This window comes from Chiloscyllium punctatum, chromosome 32 (genome assembly GCF_047496795.1).
Source record: "Chiloscyllium punctatum isolate Juve2018m chromosome 32, sChiPun1.3, whole genome shotgun sequence".
NCBI classification, from domain to species: domain Eukaryota; kingdom Metazoa; phylum Chordata; class Chondrichthyes; order Orectolobiformes; family Hemiscylliidae; genus Chiloscyllium; species Chiloscyllium punctatum.
The window spans coordinates 67,263,699-67,291,527 of NC_092770.1; the positions used below are offsets into that span (position 1 = coordinate 67,263,699).

Sequence of the window (27,829 nt, forward strand, 5' to 3'; positions counted from 1 at the left end):
CTTCATCGATCCTGTCTGCCAGCACCCACCCACATCCACCAAGGTGGTGCATGTAGATTCAGGAGCGAAAGCTGGTAAACCTGCCATAGAAAGGTGCCAGCAGATGTAGGAGGAAATGACAAGCAGATCCCTAGAAGACTAGAGGACACTAGAGACCAAACTATTGTTGTGCCCCGTGCTAATAATGGTCTGCTGGTTGTGGTCAAAAGAAGCCTGGTAGGCATAAAGGCAAAAGAATGGAAAAATATGGTGGAGATACCAGGAATTCTGAGTAGCTTTGTGCCGGGTATAGAATAATTTGTGCTAGCACGAGTTCTGCCAAATTCCAGGTATTTGAGTAGATGGCTTCAAACATTGAGAGGACAATAGTTGCCATGGATTGATAATTTGATTCATATGAACACTGACCTGCATTCCATTGCTGTACCAAGGGCTAATACAACAGCAGCAAGGTGTGAGGGGCGCGTGAGTCTTCGTGAACTCCCTCCAGGAGCCCCCTTCCCCTCATGGAGACAGGGAAGTGCCATCATGGATCGAGATGGGGAGAAATACATGCTAGCTGCCTTTGGGCCCTTATCTCAGGCCAAACCTAGAGTTGGCAGCATGTCTTCATTCCCTTCATTCAATGTCACCAGCAGATGAGAGCGATGAGGAGATACCTGCACAAGTGCAGGGGACCTCTAGTAGGCTGGAGCTCCAAGGCCCCATACCTTCAGAAGACATCACCACAGTTAACCAAGGTAATGTGGTATGACATTGAGCAGGAACTCCCCTCTCATAAGCTGTTAATGTGGGCTGGCAGGGGTGTACACTTTGATATTGTGGAAGAAAACAAAGATTGATAAAATTATGAGCACAAAGTTGATTTGGATGATATTTCCAATTTGTTCTGAATTAAAACAAAATATCAAATTGTTTCCTGTAATTATTTATAATTATTGAGAACTCTTGGGGTCTGTTATAATATCGGATGCAACAGTCATGGCACATACTTCACGTTTCCCACTGTGTGTTGGCTAGAGAGGAAATGGGGACACAGACATTATTGCTGAAAGATGTGTTGCATTTTCTTTGAATGTTTATGTGAATGATCATGCTGTGGATCATGGCTTCAAAGCGAACACAGCCACTCTCCCCTCTTGATTGGTACACTCTTCATGGCTATGAATGAGAAAGGTGCAGCTGCATTCATAACCATTTAAACCATAGTTTTGGATCAGAATAAGGCAGAGCCTTTGAACCTGCACTACCACTTCATACGATCATGGCTGATCTGACTGTAACCTCAAATCCACTTTCCCATCTGATCCCATAAACATTTCATCTCAGCTGTTCCTCTTTCTTATGGGCCCCCCAAAATTCCATTTACAGTACCATCATGAACCTCATACACCTTGTGCTATTTGGAAAGACAGAGGTAAGTAGAGTAACAGTTGCAGATACTGACCTCTTTGGGATAGGAGCACCACACACACACACACACACACACACGCAGACAGACACACTTTAGTTTGTTATATAGCTAATATCTCATGTCCATTTAAGAAGACTAAAAGTATTAAAATATATTCCTAGACATTCCCAGCATTGTTTAGTGAGCTTTACCAGTGGGTAATTGTTAGCTAACCTAGGGGGAGGCAATGGCCTAGTGGTATTATTGCTGGATTGTTAAGCCAAAGACTCAGGTGTGGACCTGGGTTCAAATCCTGTCACAGCTGATGGTAGAATTTTAATTCAATAAAAATCTAGAATTAAGAATCTTCTGATGACAACGAATCAATTGCCGATTGTTGGGAAAAACAATCTGGGTCACTAATACCCTTTGCGGATGGAAACTGCCATTTACCTGATCAGGCCTACATGTGATTCCAGACCCACAGTGATGTGGTTGACTCTTAACTGTCATCTGGATAATTAGGGATGGGCAATAAATGCTGGCCTAGCCAGAGATGTCCTCATTGTGTGAATTAATAAAAATAAACCTGAGCCAGAATGGCAGGGGATGGAAAATGATATGTTGCCGTAGTCTCTGTAACTGCTAAGCAAGAAATGAATCTGGCATTGTTCCTGATTGACATCTAATAAGACCTAACGGTAAAGTGGGGTCATGCTGTGGGGCCCACCTCTCTGAGAGATGGTCAAGTTACTTGCCAGTACTCATGTTCTGGGCCTTGCACATGAAGAATAGCTGCTTGGACAACTTGGCTCGGCCCAAGAAACCATACTCCAGCAGCTTGTGACAATGGATCCAAACCACAGCAGCTAACATTCTCGTAACCATATCCCAGCAGCTAGCGACCATGAAAATACACTCCAGCACCTTGATAATTATTTATGAAGTGAGTTGTTAATTCTGTTTAGGAGATTACCTCTGGATTCACTTATGTGTTGATGCAGACTAACTGGTAACTGGCTTGCAGCTGCTTCCCCTGGAAGCACATCCCAGCACGAGCCAGTCTGGATCTTCAGGAGATGAAAAAAAACAAGAGTGAGAAAAGCAGAAAAGCACAGGCTGGGAGCAATACACTTTTTCTGAAAACAATTTTCACTCATTAGGGCTGCGTCACTGTATTTTAAAAGCTTACATTCAACTGACTCAAGTGCAGAAACCTCATTGTCGGAAAATGACTGGATCAAATCAAGTCCAAAAGCTACTTTTATGGAACTAAGTGGAATTTTTACCTTTTAAATCCAAGCTAATTGCAGCCATTTGAAAGAGGGGGCCAAAGTCTGTAAAGAGTGCGGATTATAGAATCACATGCAACTAAATAGCCTCATTTACATTAAGTCTTATTCCTGAAATGCATTCGGAAACGTTCTTTGGCATATGCTCAGCCAGGCGATGCCAATAATTTATTTAATTGGAAACATTTTGAGCGAATGCGAGCCAGACTGAAAAAGGGCATTAATGCAAAAGAAGGGATGTGGATAACCTCAGATAATGTAACGTGGCACTGGATAAATCTGCTCTGTATACAGAAAGCTTGCAGATCTCAAATAGCTGAAGAGCATCTGAGCCAAGAAAACCTGGCTGTCAGGAAGTGGATCATAGCGGGCGCAACTGATCCTCTGGGTGCTGTAAATCAGAAAATCAGATGTGATTTGCGAGGCTAGACTCCAGTACATAAACGTTAGAGCAACTGTAACAACAGAACCCCAGTTTCTGTACAACACTAACTCACACACCGATAATCCACAGCGAGAAGTGAGCACATCTGCAATATCACCCAACAAACCTTGGTGGAGACAAAGTGATCTTGAAAAGTTCTTTTGTTCACCCCTCAAATAAGTGACCAGGCCTAAATTCCCTTGGATCCTGAGGCCCCAAGTTAAGAGAAGATACCAACAACACTGTAGTTTCTCCCAAGCTTTTCAGAACTGATTTATCTTTCTATATCCTCAGGCTTTGTTAACTCATGGAATGTTCAAAGGGTGTTAAAATGGTAGAGGGAGCAGCTGTTGGGCGAAGCATTTTGTCCTAACTTTGAATGCATACGCCAACTCCAAATTCTGTTGTCTGTGAGGAAAATGTTGTTTCTGTTGCTGCTTTGTTGGAAACTATCAATAATCAAAAGTGCGTGTTTCCAACCCCATGTTAAATGCCACAGCAACTTCCTCTCTAATTAGTTTCCATGTTCAAGCTGTTTTCCATTTGAATTTACCCTTGTGAGTGATAGTCTACTTTTGTAAAAAGAAATATTAAACACACAAAGGCCCTACTTTGCTTTGCATCTCATCTCATAATTTAAAAACATGATTAAGTGACTGCTGGCAAAGGGTAGCTGAGGTATAAAGAACATTTCTCTCACACAAAAAGCAGTCATAGAAAATAAGTTAATGCATTTTGTTTTCTCGGGGAAGCCTCTGAATGTGTTTATGAAGCTGTGCCCGGATTGTAACATACAGAATTCTCCCTACACGTGCATTTACTCAGCCCTGGGCAAAGGCTCTTTTTATCGCTTTTCTGCCATTTCACATAGCAAAGAATGTTAACCAGCCACTTGGTAAATTATTCCCTTTGCAATATATTTTAAACCCTGACGTTGGGTTACACGCCCCCACAGATTGATTAGTGTTAGGTTAAAAGAGGCATTTATCTCACGGGCACTGAAACACACCCAGTCTTTCCAGGAGGACAAATGTGAGACCTGGACAGATTGCATAGTGTTCTGTACACATTTGAGCCAAAGTATGATAATGTAGTGGTATTGTTAATGGATTATAAATCTGCAAAATGCAAGTTAAAATCTCAGTAAGAATTTGAATTGAATGCAAGTCACCCTGAAGCAGTTGGTCTATTATAAAGACCTTCAGGGGAGGAAACCGCTGTCTTTATCTGATCTAACCTGTGTGGAGCTCCAGACCCAACATGGTTGACTCTTAACTGCACTCTGCAAAGATGCTGAAAACTGTGGTAGTTCAAGAAGATGGCTTCAGAGGATCTGCGCTCCTTCTAGCCCATTGCCACCCAGAAGCCTTCAGGTTCTTTTTGACATCCTATGAACTTTGATTCACCTTTGTGCCCACATTTGGTGTATAACCCAGCTATTACCAAGACTGCTGGCAGTAAATGTGGAAATCGTCGGGGAGGGAGTGGAAGATCAAACTGCCCGAGTTGATGCTGAGAATGGATGGGGAGACCTCAAAGTTCTGTCAACTCATGGTTGTCAGCCAGAAGCAGCACGGAATCCTTTTCCTCTGGGGTTTTACAATGCTAGTTGATGGAGGAGGCATGAGAAAGTCTGGACTCGCTTGTGATCAATGTTAGGACATGCATATTGCTTACACTGCTTGCAGGTGACCACCACTCTTTTCCTCTTGGTTGATCTCCAGCTGGTGTTCCATTACATGGCCTGATATCAGTTTCAAAGTTTGATTCCTTACTTAAACATTGTGCCATATCTCTGTTTGATGGAAGATTGGACAATGTCATCCAGCAAGGTTCCTACTCACGATGATCAATCCACACCATCTTCTGAAAGAAATACTTTACTAGGTTATGAAAACGGCTTACAACCACAAATTACAGTCTATGTCCTCTGGCACACCGAGTATTATGGCAATAGTTTTGCCACTTGCAACTCAGGAGATAGGTTCTTTCAAATCATTATTGTCAAAGATGGCAAAGTTTTGATGTTCTGGCATAGATTCAATTAAACACATGCTTACTTGGTGGGTAAATTATAATCCCTTAGGATCGGAGAATTCTCACTTTCAACAATTCCTGCTTGTTCCTCTGAACAGCCCTTTCTACATTAGCCTTATTGCTGCTGTCACAACCAACTTGCCAGAGAATAACCCTGTCTCGGTGCTATCCCCTACAGCTGACATTGTTACCCAAGTCAACTTGTGACAGCACTGTCCATTATGAAAATGAATAGTCATTTTCTGTGCAGACCATGATTATAAAAGGGTTTATTCTCAGACTTCCTTGTGATATGACCAGAGCTGGTTACTGCAGAGATGTGACAGAAGAGTGCAATTTATCACTTTTCACTCTAAAAGACAACACTATCCTGCCACATTTCTTTGTGTTTCTTTTGAAAGTGGAATCAGCTGCCTGTAAACTTAATTATAGAATTAACCCTGAGCATAGACAATAGTAGTCATGCCTTCCCTCATTCAGCTAAAGTTATGTTTTGTTTTCACGTATCTGTGAACTCCCAGGGTTAATCAGGCCAAGTCCAATTCACTGGCTGAACGTTCAATAACGTGTCTGTGTTACAGCTTGCTTTGCAATGTGTGATGCTTATGTTACAAAACATGTGGTGCCCTCATCTTCATTGCCAAGTTGCTAATTGATTTGGGTTTATGCATCTAGTTCACAGTCAGGATTGAAATTGAAGTTAGGCTGGTTTGTAAACAAAGCTCAGGAAGGAGAAAAAGTTGTAAGCCGATTTTCCATGCATTGAGTGGTCAACTGAGAAAGGATGGAAGACTTATTTATCAAATGGATTCTGACTTCAGATTATCCCAAGTCGCTTTACAACTGAAGTCAAGCAACATGATAATGACTCAATCATTTCAGTGGTGTTGGTTGAGGGATAAATATTGGTCAAGACACCAAGGAAAAATCTCCTTTGAATTAATTTGAGCTAGGAGGGGTGACCTTTTTAAAAGCTTATAAAATCATGAGGGGCATAGATAGGGTAAATAGACAAGGTCTTTTCCCTGGGGTGGGTGAGTCCAGAACTACAGGGCATAGGTTTAGGGTGAGAAGGGAAAGATATAAAAGAGACCTAAGGGGCAACTTTTTCACGCAGAGGGAATGAGCTGCCAGAGGAAGTGGTGGAGGCTGGTACAGTTACAGCATTTAAGAGGTATCTGGATGGGTATATGAATAGGAAGGATTTAGAGGGACATGGATCAAGTGTTGGCAAATGCGACTAGATTAGGTTAGGATATCTGATCGACAAGTTGGACCGAAGGGGCTGTTTCTGTGCTGTACTTTTTTATGACTCTACTGCCAGTAAATATTTTATGTTTGGCTAAGAGGACAAACTGGGCCTTTACTTTAATATCTCACCTGAAGGCACTTGTGGCACTCCAATGGTGAGTAACTAGAGGGCCAACCTAGACTTTGTGTCCAAATCCTTTCCTAGAATTATTTAATTTATGGATTCCCAATCTCTTGGGAAAGGTTCTCACCTCCCGTTTATTTGAAGTTGGTGTGGGTACTGGGAAGGAGAGAGGCATGCTATGTTTGCAGGAGTTCCTGTGACTATGATTACTTAGGCACTGATCAGGAAGAATCCATGTTCAATTTTATTTAAGTGGATCTTGATCTCGTGGGTCTCAGTGCCAAGGTTGCTTTTAATGGTCTTAGTGGTATTAAGTAAAGGAGAGGCAGTATGGTGAAGTTCTCATTCTGCACTGCAGAGTGACTACAATTGAAACAAAGTGTATGACAACGTGCATGCGCTGTGTGTACATTGCGTACAGTAGCAATGGAGATAATGTGAGATGGTGGCATAATGGTGATCTCACTGGACTAATAATCCAGAGATCCAGGCAACTGATGCAAGTTTCATCCAATGAACAATTCTGGAATTGAAAGCTTGTCTCGGTAACAGTGGCCATGAAACTAATATTGATTGTTAATAAAAGCCCATCTGGTTCCCTGGTGTCCTTTCGTGATGAAATCAGCCTCCTGCCCTTACCTGGTCTGGCTCAGTCCAGAGTTACAGCAAAGTGATTAGCTCTTCATTCCCCTCTGAAATGGTCTAACAGACCACACAGTTCCAGAACACCAAAGCTGGCCTTACTGGCAACGCCCTTTTCCCATGCAAGAATAAATAAGAATACTGAATAGCCAGTAACATTCACTTAACTGCTTTGATGGTGGGCAAGATGTAATTTCAGGAGTGTCCAATCACCTTTGCCTAGAACAAGCTGCCTTCATTCATCCCAGCAGGGGAGTAAGCTAACCCGCTCGCCAATTGGTTGAACAACAGGATATGACAGGTCTTGACAGAGGAGGGGACGAGGAAGTGTGGTTGAGGCTGAGAGGTGGAGGGTGTAGCATTCAAAGGCTGGGGGGGGGGGGGGGGGTTGTTGTAGAAACAGTGTGGGAAAGCTTTGGGTTCTCTGCCAGGCTTGGCAGGTCAGGTAGTGTGGGGGAAATCAGAAACCAAGGGTTCAGCAGCCTTTGGGAAGGCATGGCAGAGCCCAATCCTTTGCTGGATTCGGCAAGGCAGGAGGAGAGGCAACAGCCTGAACCCCATATTTTTGCAAAGAGGGGTGGGTTGCAAAGAGAGTCAGGAATTTTCCAGATCATTTGAACAGCGAATGGCGCGATCTGCTCCAGGGTGTGGGGTGCAGGACAGAGTGAGCCTGGTACCTCCAGAAACAGAGTGAGGGACCTAAGTGTGGGGCCAGGTTAATATGTGCTGGTTAAATGCCATGTTGGTTCTTTTGGAACTTGTCCCTGTTTTTATTGTGACACAAAAGTCCCTTCAGCCCTCACTCCTGTGCTACACATGTCATGCTACCTTCATGCAACTTTATACTCCCTGTTCCTTAACAATGCCAACGTATGCCTTCCATACCTAATATGATATGGTTCTGTACAATGGTATTTGTGGAACTGCTCAGAAAAAAAAAAATCCCCAATCCAAAAATAAAACTACTGAGCCTCCAACCCTAGGAACATTGAGGTCAATTTGTGTGCCAGTGCATTAGATCACGAGTCTCGATGGTAATAGAGGTAAACAAACTGAAAATTAATGTTTCTACCCACTGGAGGTCTATTAATTAATTGTGTTTTAAGTGGCATTGAAGTACTTGCATTCCACTAGAAATCAAAAACTACAAAAAAAACGATTCCCTCTCACAAAGAAATTCAGACCTTTTGGCCTCTGCCACTCCCGCCCCTGAACTATAGCTAATATCCTATATATTTCCCACGTGACAAGTCACTGTTTGAAATGTATCTAATTAATTGTATTTATAGTACTTTGGAGTTGTTTCCATGATGTGTTAAAGCTCTGTTCAAGTTCAAACTCTTCCGTCAAACACAAAACCTTTCAGCATTTTAAGCAAACATTCGCTTTTTTTCCCTCAAAAGCTGGAATGGTTCTATTTCAAATACACAAGGCTCTTTTAACTGAAACTGCTGGATCCGACAGAGTGCATTTCTCTCACTCATTTGAAAGGATATTTTAATACATTGGCTTTCCAGTAGAGGACCTTGCTTGCATTCTGTGGCATTGTTATCCAAACCTTGTCTTTCATTCCTTTCCCCCTCATCTCCTTTTTGTACTTATTAGAAATCAGAAGCCCCAAACTAGAAGTACTACTTGTTGCAAGGATTAACGCGATGTCAGAATATGAAACTAATTGGATTACTAATCCTTTTAGGTTTTTCTGACAAGACCGTTTCCAATAGGAGTGCCGGTGGTTCCTCCCAGTCAATTAAGTACTGCTGAAGAAAAATTGGATTCATTTTTGCATCAAAGAAACTAATTGTTGCATTACTTCAAACACAGGGAATCACATCTGGACTGGTAAGCAATAAAGTTGATATATTCTTTTAGGAAACATACACATTCTTTAAATACAAATGGGATTTGACACCGACCTTAAAATCATCTGCATAAACATTGCACTCTCTTTTTTTGAGTGATTCTGCATTGTACCAAGCCTGGGACATTTAAAAAAAAAGTTTTCTGTGCTAATAGTGCAAGGTATTTTGATTCTCTCCGAACTCTACCATCAATTCAAGAGAGATGTCTGTCTTGAAAGCAGAGGCTTTGTCAATTTGAGTTGATGGTAAATTTGAAAACACGCTGCATTGAACCTCAGGCAGACAGTTTGGTAAATGGTTAGTGTAAGTTTACAATCCCCCGGTGGGAGTAAATATTGTCAGAGAGAAAGGGCTTGACAAACATTGCATCACCCTTTTCAGAGCCATGTTAATTCAGGGAGCACAAGCCTGCCCTTTTATTGAAGCTCACTGCTTAATTCCAAATAGATCCCACTAACTGTCAGATAAATAGAAAAGAGAGCATTAAATTCAGACTGATGGTAAGCAAGGAAATTCCACTTCTCCCTACATGGGGATGAAGAAAGAATTGCACTGGTGATGGGGAAAGAAACCTTGACATGTACTGGCTGAGGATAATGGAAATTGCCTGGACTCAGCAGAAAATGACCACTTGTCACCCAAGTGACAGACAGCAGCTGCTTGCACATCTGGAGTCTGGTTCTCGGAAACAGCCCCAGCTCTTAGGGAAATGCAAACAGCCTCTTAGTCTACAGACCTCAACAATCTGGGTGTAAAGCTCCTTAAGTGAAAAACAACAACAACAACAACTAAAAAATCCAAATTGATAATCCAAATTGTCTTCACAAGTTCAGTCTTAAATGTAATGTTAGCAGTGCTCGGCGTAGGCAATTTTCCTGCAAGTCCTTTACCTTGACCGTGGTAGCTCGATGTTTCTTAAAGGGCTGATATCCAAAGAATGAAGTTCAATAATGGGGGAAAAAAAACGTTCGGAACATCTCCGCAACAAAAGTGCCTTTGAAACTTTTAATATTAAACGTATATCTTTTAGAGCAACAAGTAGCCAATGGGGACTTCCCTGTTACACTTGCCCTTCTGACACGGTTAGATCTCTATGTCTGTGAAAGAGAAGGTGACATTAAAACACACAGGAGGCGGTCATACCGTGACTGCATTCTCATCATCTGCCTTGCAGAACTGCAAATACCACACCAATGAAAACTGATATAACTTTTTTTTTCTCTGCCAGCACAGATAAAATTTTTTCAGCTATCAGAGAGACATCAAGATGATACGCAACAAAACAACAAAAAAAAAGGGCAGGAGAAAAATCTCAGACTTACCCCAGTCAAGTTGACATAAGCAGAGGCAGAGAGATCAATTAAAATATTCCTTTTAAAATCGATCACGGTCGCATTGGCCGTGCAGATTTCGACTCGCAGTTGGGTTGCTCCTTTCGCAAGATAGGTGGGCACAGGTTTAGCACAAAATGACTTGAGACATTTTTTGTTTCGCTGTTTCAGGTTGAATCTAGTGAAGGAGTGAGAAAGTGCTTGGGTGAGCGTTCAGCAAGCGGAGTTTGCTTCAGGGATAATCAGACGGTCGTTCTGACTCCTTCCCCTGTAATGATCTCAAGCTTTCCTAAAGACTGAAAATACATTAACATCACTGCCGGCCTATTGGCTGAAGCACCAAATCCCATCCAATCCAAGGAACCTGACATACCACAGTTAGGATGAAAACCTGGAGCAGGATCCCATCACGCGGAATGGTAGGTCTCTTCTTCAGATTTTAATTTCAAATGATAGGCGTCATATGGCTCTGCATCTGTGGAAAGATAACTTTCCCCTGTCACTGGAAATATTTAATGATAAATTATGCAGCAGGATTTAAAATCAAAATCTGTGCTTTATATCTCAGCGATGCGCGAAAGATCTTCCCTGCAAAATTCTTTAATAAGTGATGATAAGGCTAGCCTCAAACCTATTGGGTTGTTGGTTTTGCCAAATCTGAGAAGTTTCCCACCCACATGTAATCGCTAATTTGAGCCTCAGCCACACTTTTGACAGGAGAATTATTTTATTTTCTATTGCTCCCACTTTCTGAATGCATTTAAGTCCTTGCTGCAGGGATAACCTGCTGAACGGTATAGACACTGACCTACCATGCTCAAGGCTAACGTTGTCTGATCATGGAGAATATTGCAGTGCATGTACAGCAATGCACCCTCACTTGGATTGATGGATAATACTAGGGAACAAACACCCTGACTGATTCACTTTTTTTTCGCTCCCTAAACCAATGATGCTAAACTGAAAAGGCAAAAGTTGAAGGCAAGACACATCTCTGAGCATTGATCTCATCCTGAGATTCAGGTGACAAATTTCAAATTTCAGTCATGTTCAAGTTTTTGCCACATAATCAAAGGGTATATTTTAATTCTGACAAGCACCATTCAGACATGCTCCAAGGTCATGGTCTGCTCCCTTGTTACCAAGTCACTAGGTCACCCTTGATGGAACCAGACTGTTTGCAATCTTGGCACTACTTTTGACCCTTTCAACTTCATACCATGTCCATCACAAAGGCTGCCACCATACACGTCCTTAATGCCCCCATTCCCATCTCTGCTTCAGCCCCATCTACTACTGAGCAAAGGTGAGGACTGCAGATGCTGGAGATTAGAGTCAAGAGTGTGGTGCTGGAAAAGCACAGCCAGTCAGTCAGCATCCGAGGAGCAGGAAAATTGACGTTTTGGGCAAAAGCCCTTCATCAGGAAACACTCCATCTACTTCTGAGACCTTTGTGGCTTTGCTCTCACAAAAGAAAACTCCATTATTCCAATGCTCCCCCTGCCTACCATCTTCCATCCTCAATAAACTCATCCAAAATTCGGCTGCATCTAGCCTAACCATTTCAAATCCCGTCCACCCATCATCCTGTATTCATTTACCTACATTGGCCCTGAGTCCACAATCCCAGATTTTGAAGTACTCCTCTTAAAGGTTAAATCGCTCATTGACTTGCCCGTCTCGATCACTGTAACCTCTACTAGCTTGACAACCCTCTATACTGCTTTGTGTACCCCTGATGTTTTCGACCCATTCATTGGTCCCCTTGACTTCTGCTATCCACGTATTAAGCTCTCTAATTCCCTCCTTAAACTGCCCCAACGTTTTCTTTAGGATTAAGAAATTCCTTAAATGCATTGACATGACTATCAGCTTGATCTGATGTCTATTTCTTTAGTTTGATGTCGATTTTTATCTCTGTGAAGTGACTGTAAGTTTGTCTACAATAGAGACACTCTATGAATCCAAGTTGTTACTGTTGTTTTGCGTTCATTACAATGGGACTCTTCAAGATACCACAGTCATTTCACCAATGACAAAAATACTTTCCTACAGATGTTGTTGAAGTGGGTTGTGATTGTTTGAAGTGTTTCTTTCTCCTGAAGTCACCGTCTTTAGTATTATTGCTAGGCCTGGAATCAACATAGCTTTGGTTTAAATTAGGAATAATGGTCTCAGAGTACATTTGCAAATTCTCATTCTCTCTTCATTTCAACTCCTTAAGTAGCTAATTTGTAATTAGACACACTTCCGCATTCTCTAATACCTTACCCAGGGAGGCCGTTATTCACATAGAACACTGAGGTGATGTCAATTTCATGAAGGACCAGGCTGTTGTGAAATCCTGCCTCAATCTGACACAAATTTGGACAGTAAACAGTAGTCATGGCCCTGGGAAGCTGAGGCCTGTTGTGAGAAACCTGCCCACTGTGCAAGCTGAGATTAGCCCAATACATTATGAAGTGGGGGCTTTCATGACGTTCATTGTTCAGCCTCTTATTGGAAAGTCTGCTAAGAATTTCCACCTTGGACTGAGACATATGGTAGAAATGTCTAGCTTCCCTTGTAACGAACATGGAGATAGGGAGGGCACTTTGTCAGGCAGCAGGGTGATAGGCAAATATGTTGTGACTTTCTTGCTTCCATCCTGATTAAATTGGGCTTCCTGCCCCATCATCACTGAGGCCCTTAAGTGGACAGCTAATGACCGTATGAGGACCTCAATGTCTAGAAGCTGGTATGAATCCACTTGTAGGTTGGTCTTGTTGCCATGTGGGGATACAATAGGTAAAACTGTGCTGCCTTTTTGCCTCCTGGTGGGAGGAGAGGGAAGTTTCATCTTTCAAAGGCACTCAGTACCCACTGGAAGCCTTTGCTGCTGATGCCCCCACAGCCCTTCTCCATTACCCCAGTGTGTGGATGTCATTTGCTGATTTATTCCCAGCTGGGCTCACGACTTGATCCAGGCCTCCCAATAGCTGTTGCTCCCACAGCCGCCACTGGTGACACCTCTGATTGGCTGGCAGCTCACAGAGGCTGCGACATTCCACCTTCAGAGTCTTGATCCTGGGAAAATGCCTGCTGGTGCCCTCTAACATGCCTGATTGATTCATTGCCCTGTGTGTCTTCCCATGGGGTGGGGGTGGGGGTGGTGAGATGGTGGGGAGATGCTAAACATGTAGCCCATCCCACAAGATTGCACCCATAAAGCCAGCATTTTATGTTACAGGGGGGAGAATTTGTTTCTGCTGCATGACTCTGCAAAACCCTCTTGCTTGGGTGTTTTCATTTCGAATTCAGACTATGATTACTTACTTTAACTCATGTCTTCTGCCTGATGAAGCATATTGAGTCATATCACGATAGCATTAACACACATATATATGTATGCACGTGTGTAATGTATGTGTCTGTAGGTAGATATCCCTAACTACACATATAGATAGATCTTTATGGATCTGTAATTGCATATTTTCCTGTTACTGGGAGTGGAAACTGCAGTATCCATTTGATTTCACACTGCATGGTCTGGGTAGTGATCCTTTCTGAGCAGCTGTTTAACACTGTTGTCTACAGAAAACTGTGAGCTGTTTCAGGTTCTCTGATGAGTGTGTCTTTCTATCTTTGGGCTAGTTGTACATCTGGACCTTCCAGGCTACACAATTTCTGAACTATTGTTTTTTTAGTAAACTCCTGCGCTGTTTGTCTGGCCAATTAGTCTGTCAGGATACCCTTGTGGCATTCGGTTGTAGGTATTTACAACCTCTAGAGCAGATGGGACTTGAACTCAGAACTTCTGGCCCAGACGTACTATCACTACCACTTTACCACAGGCTCATCTCCCTCTAAATTTGTGTGATAACTTTGCTTTGAAGTAATCTTCAGTATCAAAAGAGAAAATGACTTACATTGCTGCTTTGTGCGATGCTACACTCTAGATTGAACTGATCATAAAGGTACTGAAAATCTGATTTACCTGACAGCTGAACACACACAATTCTACTTTAGTCTAGTAAAGAGAATAAAATCCTAACTGGCATGAATACAACAACTAGAAATCAAACTCAATCAGCAAAAGTTCAAAACTTTATGTCACTTTTTCAGATATTAAAATTAGTTTTCATGATGGGAAGCCACACTTTTTAAAAAAAAAACAATGAAACAGAATCTGACATGAAGCTTCAGAAGATGCTCCAAATACTTAGAAACTCTGTCAGTACAGAGAAAACGGTAGGTTAATGCTTTAGGAATAGATCGAACATAAAACGTTACAGCGCAGTACAGGCCCTTCAGCCCTCGATGTTGCACTGACCTGTGAAAATAATCATGGGTATGTGCAGCTCAAAAGCTCACACATTCAGGCTAATATTTTGACGTTATAAGGGCGCAATTCATCTTTGGCAGTAGCAAAAATAAAAGAGATTCTGCAAATTGATAATTTTGGAAAGAAACACTGAGCAGAATTTAGAATGATTAGGCAAATGGCAATTCCTTGTTTTCAGCTTTTTGGAGTGAAATTTCTGCCTATACCTTTGGCAGCGAGCCTTGCCCTTTGGGTATTGGCACCATGTGATTATCCGAGATACGAGAAAAATTGTGCATGGGATGTTCCAGACTTTCTATTGGTACTTGTGGCTGAGAGTTTAAGCTAACCTGAAATTCTCCTAACAGATCTGCATGTTTTTGTTTAATGTTTCTTTTTGAAGATAAGCTTTAATACACTGGGCTTTACATTGGAAAGAGGAGAGATATATATTCAATACTAACTGAGAACAGCCCAGTAACTATGATATCCACTGCAATGCAGATGTCCTGTTGTTAGGGTGTAGGCATCTTACACATCTGGTGATGCCTGGGTCTTCTTTTGTTTAGAATCCCTACAGTGTGGAAATGGGCCCTTAGGCCCACCAAGTCCATACCAACCTCCCCGAAGAGTAACCCACCCAGATCTATTCCCCTACATTTACCCCTTTCTAATGTACCTAACCTACACATCCCTGAACACTATGGGCAATGTCACGTTGCCAATTCGCCTAACCCACACATCTTTGGACTGCGGGAGGAAACCAGAGCACCTGAAGGAAATCCACACAGACATGGGGAGAATGTGCAAAATCCACACAGACAGTCACCCAAGGCTGGAATCGATCCCAGGTCCCTGGTGCTGTGAGGCAGCAGTGCTAACCACTGAGCCACCATACTACACCTGCATCACTCTATGAGGGATCGAAGGACTCTTGTGGTGAAGTGGTAGTATTCCTACATTTGGGCCAGAAGGTCTGGGTTCAAGTCCCACCTGCTCTGAAGAAGAGTCAAAACATGCTGGTACATACTTTGTGGAGTCAAATACACATGTCCCAGCTGATTGCCATAGAAATTGATGCATGTCTACTCTAACACTACTCTGGTGATGATCAGACTTATCAAATTACACTGGAAAGTTCAAATATCACTTAAAAATTAAGTACTCACCATCAATAGAAGCCTAATGCCTCTGGCATCTCACCCAACCTGATTTACGTGAACCAAATCTATGGCTGTTAATGTTAACTGTGGACAATGATGGAAAGAGTGCAACATCCCGTTGGTTTCCTGATACGCAGCATACCTGAATTTTCTTTCAGTTGACGTAGTGAGAGGAAAAATATGGGCCTGATGTCAAATGGCCAGTGAGTTCAATATCTCCTACTTTACATGTCACCCAACATTAACATTGCCACCATCAGACTATTACTAATGGACGGGCAGCACTGATAAATCTGCTCCTGCTTTCACCTAAAGCCCATGCAAGGACCTTTGGCAGGGTTATTACAGGGAAAGAAACTCAGCTGAGGTGTCCCTCCTTCATGAGACATCCTCCTTACTTTGGGAAGAGGATAGAAAGATATTCGGAACCAACTATGAAAATGCACTGACTGTAAGATCGAATGCAATAAGGATGCGTTGTTGTTAGGGAGTAGGCATCTTACACAACTTACCGAGTCTCCTTCATCTATGGAATTCTCTACCACAGTAAGCCGTTGGGGCCAAAACATTACCTGTTTTCAAGAAGGTGTTAGTTATTGTTGTAGGGCTAATGGGAATCAAGGGATATGGGGTCAAAATGGAAACAAGGTACTGAGTTGGATGATTAACTATGATCGTACTGAATAACAAGTAGGGGCTGAATGGCGTATCCTCTTTCTATTTTCTATGTTTTTGCAGATTGAGGTCAACCTGTAAACACTGCTGCCACTCCACTGAGATAAGCTCAGTCAACCCAGACTGCAATCTTTTTGACCTGTGCTTCTCAGCTCCTCAGAGAAGAAACTATTGGTTTTTTCTAACAGTATTCGCAGCCATGTTCTGGTGGAGAGATAGGAACGGAGAGGGAACAGCAGTCAAAAGTGAACAAGCCACCAAACTGTTTGTGGAGGGCCAGAGACACAGGTCAACTACTATTCCAAAGACCAAAGTAGAGTACAGGTCACACTGATCAGAAACATAGCCTCAAGAATTAAACTTTATATTGAAGCAACATTAGATATGGGAACTATAGAAGTTTTATATTCAATTATATATATCAATGACTCTTGTTGATTTATTTCAAAGATAAGCACAAAACCAGTGCCATAAGGAAACAGGAAAAACTTATGGTGCATTTTGTAGACAATTAGCTCTAATTAGCCTAGATTGCAGCACCTGTCACTATCACTATGTCATCCCTTTTGTCAAATTCCAACTGGCCCTTCATCTTTTGTCTCTGCTCAGCTGCAATCCCAATTCTATCCACTTTCTCATAGTCACAGTCCACAAGCTTTACTTCTTTATTCCTGGAAGTGTATGTGCTTATTATTGGTGGAAGCTGTTCACGGTCTACAGCAGAGAATCTTTGAAGTTTCACTTGGATTGTTGATCTTTTTACTGGAAACACCTCCTTATCACCAATCCTCATCAGTTTCAGAGGTATGTCAGCACTATCTGATACTTTCCAGGAACTACCAGGATTTCTTTAAAAATCTCTTGCAATGCTGGAAGATTCCTGCCAGTCTCTACTTTTGTGTCCACTGTAAACGTCATTACTCACTGTCTACCATGTGGTCAAGACCCCTGCCGCACAAACAGGGCTGAATGAACAATTGACAAGAGGTATCTCAAAACATTAGCATTATACCATCAGATGATCCTACATTTCAAGTGAAAGGACAGAAATACAAACATCCGTGATCTCTCACAAGCAGGCACTGAAAGTATCAAGGCTATGACCATCCACCATCAGCTTTGTTGGGTTGGTCATATAGTTAAGATGCCAGATACTAGATTCTCAAACTTCTCCGAGTTTAATAAGAGCAGGAGCACCTGAGGAGAACAGTAGAAGCATTTCAAGGATGTGCTGAAAGCCAGCGTGAATAAATGGAATGCCGGCATCAGTGGTAGGGAAACTGTTGGAAAAAAAATCCCAAGGGGCAGAATTAGTCTCCCCTTGGAGAGACATGAATTACCAAGGATAGTCAGCATGGCTTTGTCAGGGGGGAGGTCATGTTTACCAAATTTGATTGAATTTTTCAAGAAGGTGACTAGATGTGTACATGAGGTGTGTTGATGTAGTCAGCATGGACTTCAGTAAGGCTTTTGACCATGTCTAGGATGGTAGACTGATGAGCCGAAGGAATTTAGTGCAATTTGGATCTAAAATTAGTAGCAAGAAGCAGAGGTGATGGTTGAAGATATTTTTGTGACTGGAAGCCTCTGTCTAGTGGCATACCACAGGGTTCAGTGCTGGGCCTCTTGTTGTTTGAGGACTACATTAATGATCTAGACCTCAATGTTAGAGGTATGATCAGTAAGTTTGCAAATATTGGTAGTATTGTAAATAGAAAGGAGGAAAGCCTTAGGCTACATTATGATATAAACAGGCTGATTAGATAGGCTGAACTGTGGCAAATGGAGTTGAATCCTAAAAGCTGTGGGGTGATGTGTCATGGTCAGCCAAACAAGGCAGGGGAGTAAATGTTAAATGGAGAATCACAGGGCTTATCGTGTACATGAAGGCAGCAGAACAGGTAGATAAGGTGGTTAAGAAGTCATGTAAAACATTTGTCTTTATTAGTCAAGGCATTGAATACAAGAGCAAAGAGATTATTACAGTACAGTATACATCCTGAATAAGACCACAGCTAGAGCACTGTGGAGGGTTATGTGGCTGTAGTTCTGGTCACTACACTATAGGAAAGAGGTGCTTATAAGACTATAAGACCAGTAGCATAGGAGCAGAAACTAGGCCATTCAGCCCATCAAGTCTGCTCCACCATTCATTTATGGCTGATAATTTTCTTATCCCAATTCTCCTGCCTTCCCCCCGTAACCTTTGATCCCCTTGACAATCAAGAACCTATTCTATCTCAGTCTTACATATACTCAATGGCCTGGCCTGCAAAACTTTCCGTGGCAGTGAATTCAATAGATGCATTATTCTCTGACTGAAGAAGGTTCTCCTTACCTCCATTCTAAAAGGTCTCCCTTTACTCCCAGGCTGTGCCCTTGGGTCTTAGCCTCTCTTACCAATGGAAACCATCTTCTCAACATCCACTTTCTCCAGGTCATTCACTTTTCTGTAAGTTTCAATTAGATTCCTCCCTGACCCTTCTAAACTCCATTGAGCATCGTATATATCTAGTTTGCACATTCTAAACAAGTTGACTTAAAAATATCGACAAGGCTATGGGCCAAGTGCTGGAAAGTGGGATTGGAACTGTTAGATGTTTGATGACGAGTGCAGATGCTGACATGATAGGCCAAAGGGTCCCTTCCATCCTGTAAGGACTCTGTGACTCTCTGTGACATCAGCTTCTGGGATACTGGCCTGAGCTGGATGGAAGCAGAACTGTGAGAAGGATCATGCACTTTGAGATGCAATGAAAAGAAAATGAGGAAAATGAGAGTGGTGAAATCCATGAACTGAACCAATAATACATAACCAGTGTTGGGGTTGTTGACGGTCATGATAGTACAGCAACAATGGCCAACAACAGCACCAATAATCAGACGTCCTACACAGTAACAAAAGTGAGTCTTGAGAAGATTTGTAGCTCAGGTTGAGGTTCTGGGTGTAGGTTTGCTCGCTGAGCTGGAAGGTTCATTTCCAGACATCTTCAGTGGGCCTTAGGTAGGGTGAAAAAACATTTGGAAATGAACTTTCCAGCTCAGCAAGCAAACCTATATCCAGTAACGAAAATGCTAAAAAAACTCTCGATCCTCAATCAGCCCCATCAGGTTTCTTTGGACTCATGATCCTTACCAGTGAGGGATTGCCAATAATAATGTTTACTATGGCACTACATGCTGGGTATAACTTTTAACCATTATTTCTGATCAAATCAGAAGTTTTCACTAAAATAGTAATAGAGGAAGCCTCTGTCTCTACATGCGCCACAATTCCTTGCAAAGCATTTTGGGGCATCGAAAACATGTTCATTCTTTCTCCCTTTGTTTTATTACCACTTCCTTTTTCATTCAATCTTACTTTCTGTTCTTTCTTTTTCCTGTTCTCGTGCAACCCGGTGTTATAAGAAAATCACGTAATAGCGGCACCATTTAAACCAATAGGACCAGAATCGCGTTATAACCAATGCACGCTTTACATGCAGTGTCCCCAATTCGTCAATCACGTTGCAGCAAATTCGCATTAACAAAGTGCACGTTATAGCAGAACGACCTGTATTGAATGTAAACAGCATTTTAAAAACCTGTAAAATGGGGATGAACTTTCAGAAGAGTGTCCAGGATGTGATCAGCACTTTACTTATGGTTAATTTGTAAGCTGTTTTTTTCCATTAGTAAGTATGTTGATTTAAGGGCAGTTTAAAAGTCCTTGTAATTCATTTATGATTAAATCATCTAACTACAAGACTAAAGTAGCGGTATCAGGGCAAAGAATTTGAAGGAACAATTTTTGCTTAAGGTCAGTGAAAGAAAATGATTATAGTGTATGACTGGAGTCATGATTTATGATCCACAGGAGAGATTGGTGGTACATGCCAAAGTTTCAGAGTAAAATTGAATGCAACAGGAATGACTATACAAGTTCTGGCTAAACAAGGAATTCACAAGGAATTCACTTCAGCCAGATTTGTATATAAATTAATTTGACTTTATTTATTTTCATAGCCTTGGTAGTATTTTCGAATACTCAAGTTGCACTGTTTTTGCTGTTTGGGTCAACATTTCCTGCTGGCTTGATGTTAAGAGCACTTTGTTAATTTATTTAAATTTCAGATAGAGGTTTACCACTTTTTGTGATCATGTGAAAAAAGTCAAGTATCCCAAATGAGGTTCTGCACTGAATTGAAGTAATCTTGTTCCTAACCAACTGTTCTTTACATTTGTTGCTTTTACATGACTTTGGGCAGTTTGTGACCTTTGGGAAGAACCTCATGGCTTTGTGACTTAAAAAAAAATGGCTGTTTCCTACGAGACCTGTAAATTACCCAGAAGACAGTGCTGAACGTGACCCGACAGCCATACTTCTCAAACAAATACCCTATTGATGTGCATATAGGCCTCCCAGAAATTGGTTACAATCCAAATTTGAATTCTATCCCACAGGAAAAAAAAATGTAAGTGTTGAAGGCCATTCCACTCGGCTCATTTTTAAAGAAACCATCGATATTTCCATGGTAAAAAAACTAGAGGTGGGAGTTTGATGGCAAGTATATAAACTAATACAGCAAATTTGCATGGTGTTGGCTGTTCATAAACCAAAAAATGGCTTCATTTCAAATATCAGAGTTCTACTAGGGGTCATTACTAATCTGATGGAGCCTTGATTAATGAAGAAAATTTCAACTAGAAATGCAATACTGTACTAACATGCCTCTTGTCTTGCCATGATGCCACAAATATATTAAAAGCCACTGTTGATACTTATCTATATTTATCTATTAAAAGGCTCATTAAGCAGCCCAAAAAAGACGGCTGCTGTAATCATGTGACTAATTGAACAGAAATCTTCCAGAAACTTCACAGAAGCCAAAATCAGCGTCTCATGTAGGAAATAACTCCACAGAGGCCGGGATACCATCGTCAATTCGCCCTTTATATACCCATGCAGAGTCCTTGACTCTAGTACTGCCTCTTCAGAGTCAGCTCTCAGGGTGCAGAATCTCTGACACTCCTCTTTTTATCTGTCAGCCAGGGCTTCCCAATTGGATCAGATTGACAGCCCCAATTAGGGAACTCATATTCTATGAGGTCCAGCTGGCTGACTTTGTTACAATCTCTACATTGTACCTCCTGGTGGGCCTGGAATGCTAACCATTACGATATAAACCATCACAGAGACACAGGGGGTCTCCAAGAAAGACCCTTATACGACTGGAAATTGTGTTCATAACTTTCCACTTAAGCAATCTCCTAGGGCCCATCTGAGAGATTATCTGTTTTGTAAGACTTTGTCTTGTTGGTAACTTTTTCCTTCCCCACTATCAAGGAATCTTGGTCAAATGAATCCCACAGTATGAATCCAACTTCCTTTAAATCATGCAGTTTTGAAATGACTGGCTATTAAAGGGTTAGGACTATTGCACATACAGTATGTTCTGACAATATTGTATCCCATAGCTTCAGAGCACACAAAGAAATAGACACCAACATGTATTTATGCTCCCTGCAAGTAATCAACTTTTGTTCATCAAAACAGTGAAGCAGAAGTTATATTTCAAAAAGAAACATTCCTCAGGAGACCTTTGAAGAGATTCTTAAAACAGTGTCTGTCATCAAACTGCTGACTAGCCAGTCAACTACTTTCACAAAGGAATTCCAGGCTGTTAATTCTGGCTTTGGACTTTTGGACTTGATCATTAAAGCAAGGGCATTAAGAAATTGGTTTCACTGCATTGCTATGTACTTAGATTGTTGTTAGTTGAACAATCTCTTTATTATTTCTGACTAAACTTCTCCTTGTATGTTTGTGAGTATGCCTATGTTTTGAAATATTTCTCACCTGCCCCTCATCTAAAAGTGAGTGAACTTTTGGTAAACTTGACAGTGCCGTTGCAGTCCCTATAAGTCAGTGTTCACAAGCGAAGTGAAGGTTCAAAATATTCCCTCATTCTTTAAAAAGTGGAAAAGTTAAATCATAATCTGCTTACAGAAAGGTGATAAAAATAGGGAACTTATGACTTAAAACTTATGATCTGTGCATAACACATAGTAATGGGATTTCTACCACGATGGACTTCTTGCAGGCATCCATCTTGTCGCCATTTACATGAAAATGTAGTGCAAGATGAATGTTGTCCTGTTAGGTTGTAGCATGGTTTCAGAGTGGAGCTAAGACTGTGTGTTGAAGAGATGCACAGAATAGCACCTACTAGAGGGTAAAGAGTCAAAAAGTTGTGCCACTGGAAAAGCACAGCTGATCAGGCAGCATCTGAGGAGCAGGACAGTCGATGTTTTGGGCATAAGGCCTTCATCAGAAACACAGGTATAATACAGAGCTGCTGAAAGTTGACAAAAGCCACAGGAATTCACAGAAAAAGAACAAAGAAGCAGGCCACAGCTGAAAACAAAAGGTAAGTCACGATAGCTACAAACAGTCCTTCTGACCCCCTTCCCCCAACTTGGGTTGAAATGCAGGCCATATTGAAGCAGAGCTAGTAATTTTTCACATTCGGTGGTAAAATTATGAAATTGCAACAGAGTTGATCAACAAATCATGGCAGCTATGAATAACAATACATTATCATTACTAGGGAGAGACTGTTATAGAATGTATTCCACCCTACATTTTTCTGAAGACTAAAAAGACAGAAATTTTGAAAGACTTGAAAGGCATGCTTTGAGCCAAAGTAAACATAACTTATAAGTGTTATGTGTCAATATTAGGGCCCCAAAGTGAAAATGAGAGCACTGATGAAAATTTGAATGCATTAGCTCAGTTTTCAGAATTCTGTGAATTTGTGCAACTAAACAAATATCTAATAGGGGCTGCTTTGGTTTAGATGTAAGGGATCCTGCAATGAAAGCATGTCTGTTGAGAGAGGAGAAACCTATTTTCAGGAAAGCAATCAACATGCACTGAATTACTAAGGATGTATATTAGTAGCTTCAGCATATCCATGGCAGAATAGAGTGGGTCTTGCAGTATGCTTATTGACATTCCAAGGGGCGGAAAGATCATGGACAGAGGGCGTGATGCAAACACTGCAGAGAACATAACACAAAGGAAAAAAACACATGTCCAATGTGGGGAATGCAGTGTAGTCATTGTAGAAAGCCAGGTAATTTTGCACTGAAGTGTCTATTGAGAGAAAAGCCCAACAAGCAGATCTAGATGGTCCCTGGAGAGTTATCAGTTGAAGATTTTGATGAATTGCTCTACACCATCCAACAAGCTGGTTCAGTCAGTTCATTAGCTGACAATTGATTTGTGACTGTTGGAATGATGGAGAAAGAAGGAGAATGTTAAGTCAATATCAAGCATCAGATGAACACTGGTGTATTATGCAACATTTAGAGGGCTTAGCAACGTGACTGAACATGGTGATCTTAAAAGGAAGTGCTTGAAAGTAAGGTTGAGGCTGTACGAGGGTGGCATTGTACTCATGCTGAAAATAAAAATTACAATGGGAATCCAATGCAATAGCAAGAGCAAATTTCAGGAGTTCCAGATCACAAAGAGCAAGCAAAAGCAACTCATCACAGCCAGAGCAAGTGCATATCCTGGCCTGGTAACTCTCAATTTGCCAAAAGAGATCTGCACCATGTCAGAGCATACACATCCATTGATAGATCTTAGAGCAGTACAACAAAATGTTTAACGATTGATGATGAAAGCTGATTGCAAGCTGACCACAGCACCATGGTGCAGAAGACCGTTGAATGGGGGGAGCAAAAGGACAAGTGGGAGTTATAGGGGATTCTATAATTATGGGGATAGATAATATCCTTTGCAAGCCAGATCGGGAGTCCTGCATGGTGTATTGCCTGCCCGGTCCCACTGACCGGCTTGAAAGGATATTGGAGAGGAAGGGGAAGGATCCAGTTGTTATGGTCCATGTTGGGACAAACAACATAGGCAAGGCTAGGATGGAGGACCTGTTCGGCGATTATCAAGCACTAGGAATGAAATTAAGGAACAGGTCCACGAGGGTCATAATCTCCAGATTACTGCCTGAGCCACGTGCAAATTAATTTAGGAATTGGAAAATTCGGGAAGTAAGCATGTGACTAAAGGAGTGGTGTGGGAATGAGGAGTTCCATTTCATGGGGCATCAGCATCAGTTTTGGAACCGGGGGATCTGCACCGATGGCACCTGAATCCCATCTGAACCGATCTAGTGAAAAGGATAAATAGGGGGGTGACTAGGACTTTAAACTAGTGAGTCGGGAGGAAAGGAAAGGGAAAATGACAGCATGTATGATGATAAATAAACAGGTAAGCAGCCGGTTAGCAGGTGTGCAGGAGGGTTTAAATTCAAGGCAGATATGAAAGAAGTAAAAAGGAAGCATAACTCAGGAGATATTATTAGAGATGTTGTAAATCATGAGGGTTAGAAAGTTAGCATAAAGGCACTTTTCCTGAATGCCTGTAGCATTATAACAAGGTTGATGAGTTAACAGAAAGGACAAGTGACATGGTAGCAGTGAAACAATTTGGAGAGCGAAGACTATGCATTGCACAAATGGATCTAAATAAAGCTGTGAATAGATCTCACAATCCCACCTAACCATCAAAGAAATTTTGCCACAAATATCAAAGGAAAAAGATTCACTACTCTAGACATGAAGAACAATTAGTGGCAAGTGTAGCTGGGTGGAAGCTTTTTAATCTATATGCTGGATGTCCTTTAGGAACAACGGATAGTTGCATGTGCTGTTTGGCATTTCCATGGAAGCGCAGCTACTAGAGGATGAACACAGCTACACAGAGAACTGCTGAAAGTTGACAAAAGACACAGGAGTTCTCAGAGAGCTATCAATGCAAATACCATTAGTTAGTGATCATCCTGGAATGATAGCTCAAATTAATGGGTAGAGGGACACAATAGAAGAAGCCTTTGCTGATCACAATAAAATTCAAGTGTCACTGCTAGACAGAACTGGCCAGATTAACACAAACCAAAAACAAAGACAATTAAAGATGCCAGAAGTATCATAGGTTATCCCGTGACAGTGATAAGTTTTTGCCTGGATTCCAAAGGATGTAATTGTGATGCAGTGCCCAACAGATATAAAAGCAGTGCAACAATTTGTTGAATCATTCCCTATTTAGCAACATTATTAGAAAAATTACAATCCTTAAATTACTGATGTGTGTAGTCTAAACATTGAGAAAGTGTTATTTCACAAATATATTGCTGAGGAATGTTCTCTGCTGAGGACTTTGTGTGTGTGGGGTGGGGGGGGCGGGGGGGGGGAAGTGCAGAACCATTTTCAAATGGTTTTGGATTGAGATAAGGAGACAGAGCGGTGGTGGGCAAGTTGTTGGAGGGAATCCTGAGGGACAGGATGTACATGTACTTGGAAAGACAAGGACTGATTAGTGATAGTCAATGTGGCTTTGTTCATTTGAAATCATGTCTCACAAACTTGATTGAGGTTTTTGAAGAAGTAATAAAGAGGATTGATGAGGGCAGAGCGGTAGATGTGATCTATAAGGACTTCAGTAAGGCATTTGACAATGTTCCCCATCGGAGACTGATTAGCAAGGTTAGATCTCACGGAATACAGGGAGAACTAGCCATTTGGATATGGAACTGGCAGCAAGGTAGAAGACAGAGGGTGGTGATGGAGGGTTGTTTTTCAGACTGGAGGCCTGTGACCAGTGGAGTGCCACAAGGACCAGTGCTGGATCCACTACTTTTCATCATTTATATAAATGATTTGGATTTGAGCATAAGAGGTACAGTTAGTATGTTTGCAAATGACACCAAAATTGGAGGTGTAGTGGACAGCGAAGAAGGTTATCTCAGATTACAATGGGATCTTGACCAGATGAGCCAATGGGCTGAGAAGTGGCAGATGGAGTTTAATTCAGATAAATGCGAGGTGCTGCATTTTAGGAAAGCAAATCTTTGCAGGACTTATACACTTAATTGTAAGGTCCCTGGGAGTGTTGCTGAACAAAGAGACCTTGGAGTGCAGTTTAATAGCTCCTTGAAAGTGGAGTCGCAGGTAGATAGGATAGTGAAGAAGGTGTTTGGTATGTTTTCCTTTATTGGTCAGAGTATTGGGTACAGGAGTTGGGAGGTCATGTTGTGGCTCTGCAGATCATTGGTTAGGCCACTTTTGGAATATTGCATGCAATACAGGTCTCCTTCCTATCAGAAAGATGTTGTGACACTTGAAAGGATTCAGAAAAGCTTTACAAGGATGTTGCCAGGATTGGAGGATTTGAGCTATAGGGAGAGGCTGAACAGGCTGGGACTGTTTTCCCTGGAGCGTCGGAGGCTGAGGGGTGACCTTATTGAGGTTTACAAAATTATGAGGAGCATGGATAGGATAAATAGACAAAGTCTTTTCCCTGGGGTGGGGAAGTCCAGAACTAGAGGGCATAGGTTTAGGGTGAGAGGGGAAAGCTATAAAAGAGACCTAAGGGGCAACGTTTTCAGGCAGAGGGTGGTACGTGTATGGAATGAGCTGCCAGAGGAAGTGGTGGAGGCGAGTACAATTGCAACATTTAAGAGGCATCTGGATGGGTATATGAATAGGAAGGGGTGGAGGGATATGGGCTGGGTGCTGACAGATGGGACTAGAATGGGTTGGGATATCTGGTTGGCATGGACAAGTTGGACCGAAGGGTCTGCTTCTGTGATTTACATCTCTATGACACTATGACTCTCAGAAAGCCACTCTGTCGATTTTTAAATGCATTGTCAACTGTGTTCGTAAATTGCATCTGGCCGAGTGAGGTAACTTAGTTTTCCTTTTTGGTGATTTCTAACCTGGCTCAGAACTGGATTCTACATGTCTTTGATCAGAGTCTCTGCAAATCATTGAAACATCTTACAATGAAATACTGTTAAACCTAAAGTTATTATGTATAATATTCTTTTGCATTTATTAATAAGGTTGTTCCCCACTATATCTCAGCTAAATAAAGGAGAAATAATGCTCAATATTGTGATAGAATAAGATTGTACATTACCTGGCCAACACAAGCATTATAGGATAGAGGGATGAAGGGATGGGAAATGGAGAAGGGGGGAAGGAGAAGAAAGGAAATAAAAAAGAAAGGAGACATTGGAATGAGAATTGGAGAGAAAATTAAAAGTGGTTAGAAGAATACAGGGAGAATCAGAGAGAGAGAGAGAGAAGGAAATGACAGGAAGAAAGGGGAATGGAGGATAATAAATAAAAAGACAGATAAGAGGAATTAAGGTAAAAGAGAAAGGGGAGGAAAGAGGAGGGTAGAGAAGGGCAAATGGCTACAGAGAGAGAGAGAAGTAGGAGGGTTTAGAGAAAGTAACAGAATAGATAGATTCTGTCTAAC

General features: G+C 41.6%; 1 protein-coding gene across 2 annotated transcripts in view; it reads right to left on the bottom strand.

The window, feature by feature from the left end:
* prickle1b (prickle homolog 1b) overlaps nucleotides 1-10,638 on the bottom strand; it is a 147,701-nt gene extending 137,063 nt beyond the window's left edge. The window contains exons 1-3 of one of the 2 annotated variants that reach the window (XM_072552603.1): nucleotides 10,348-10,638; nucleotides 4,787-4,975; nucleotides 2,370-2,463 (exon numbers count right to left, since the gene is read on the bottom strand). The gene's annotated coding sequence lies outside the window, so the exon portion shown is untranslated. The remainder of the gene's footprint in view (nucleotides 1-2,369; nucleotides 2,464-4,786; nucleotides 4,976-10,347) is intronic. The other variant, XM_072552600.1, reaches the window with a different exon arrangement.
* Between the last annotated feature and the right edge of the window lie 17,191 nt (nucleotides 10,639-27,829).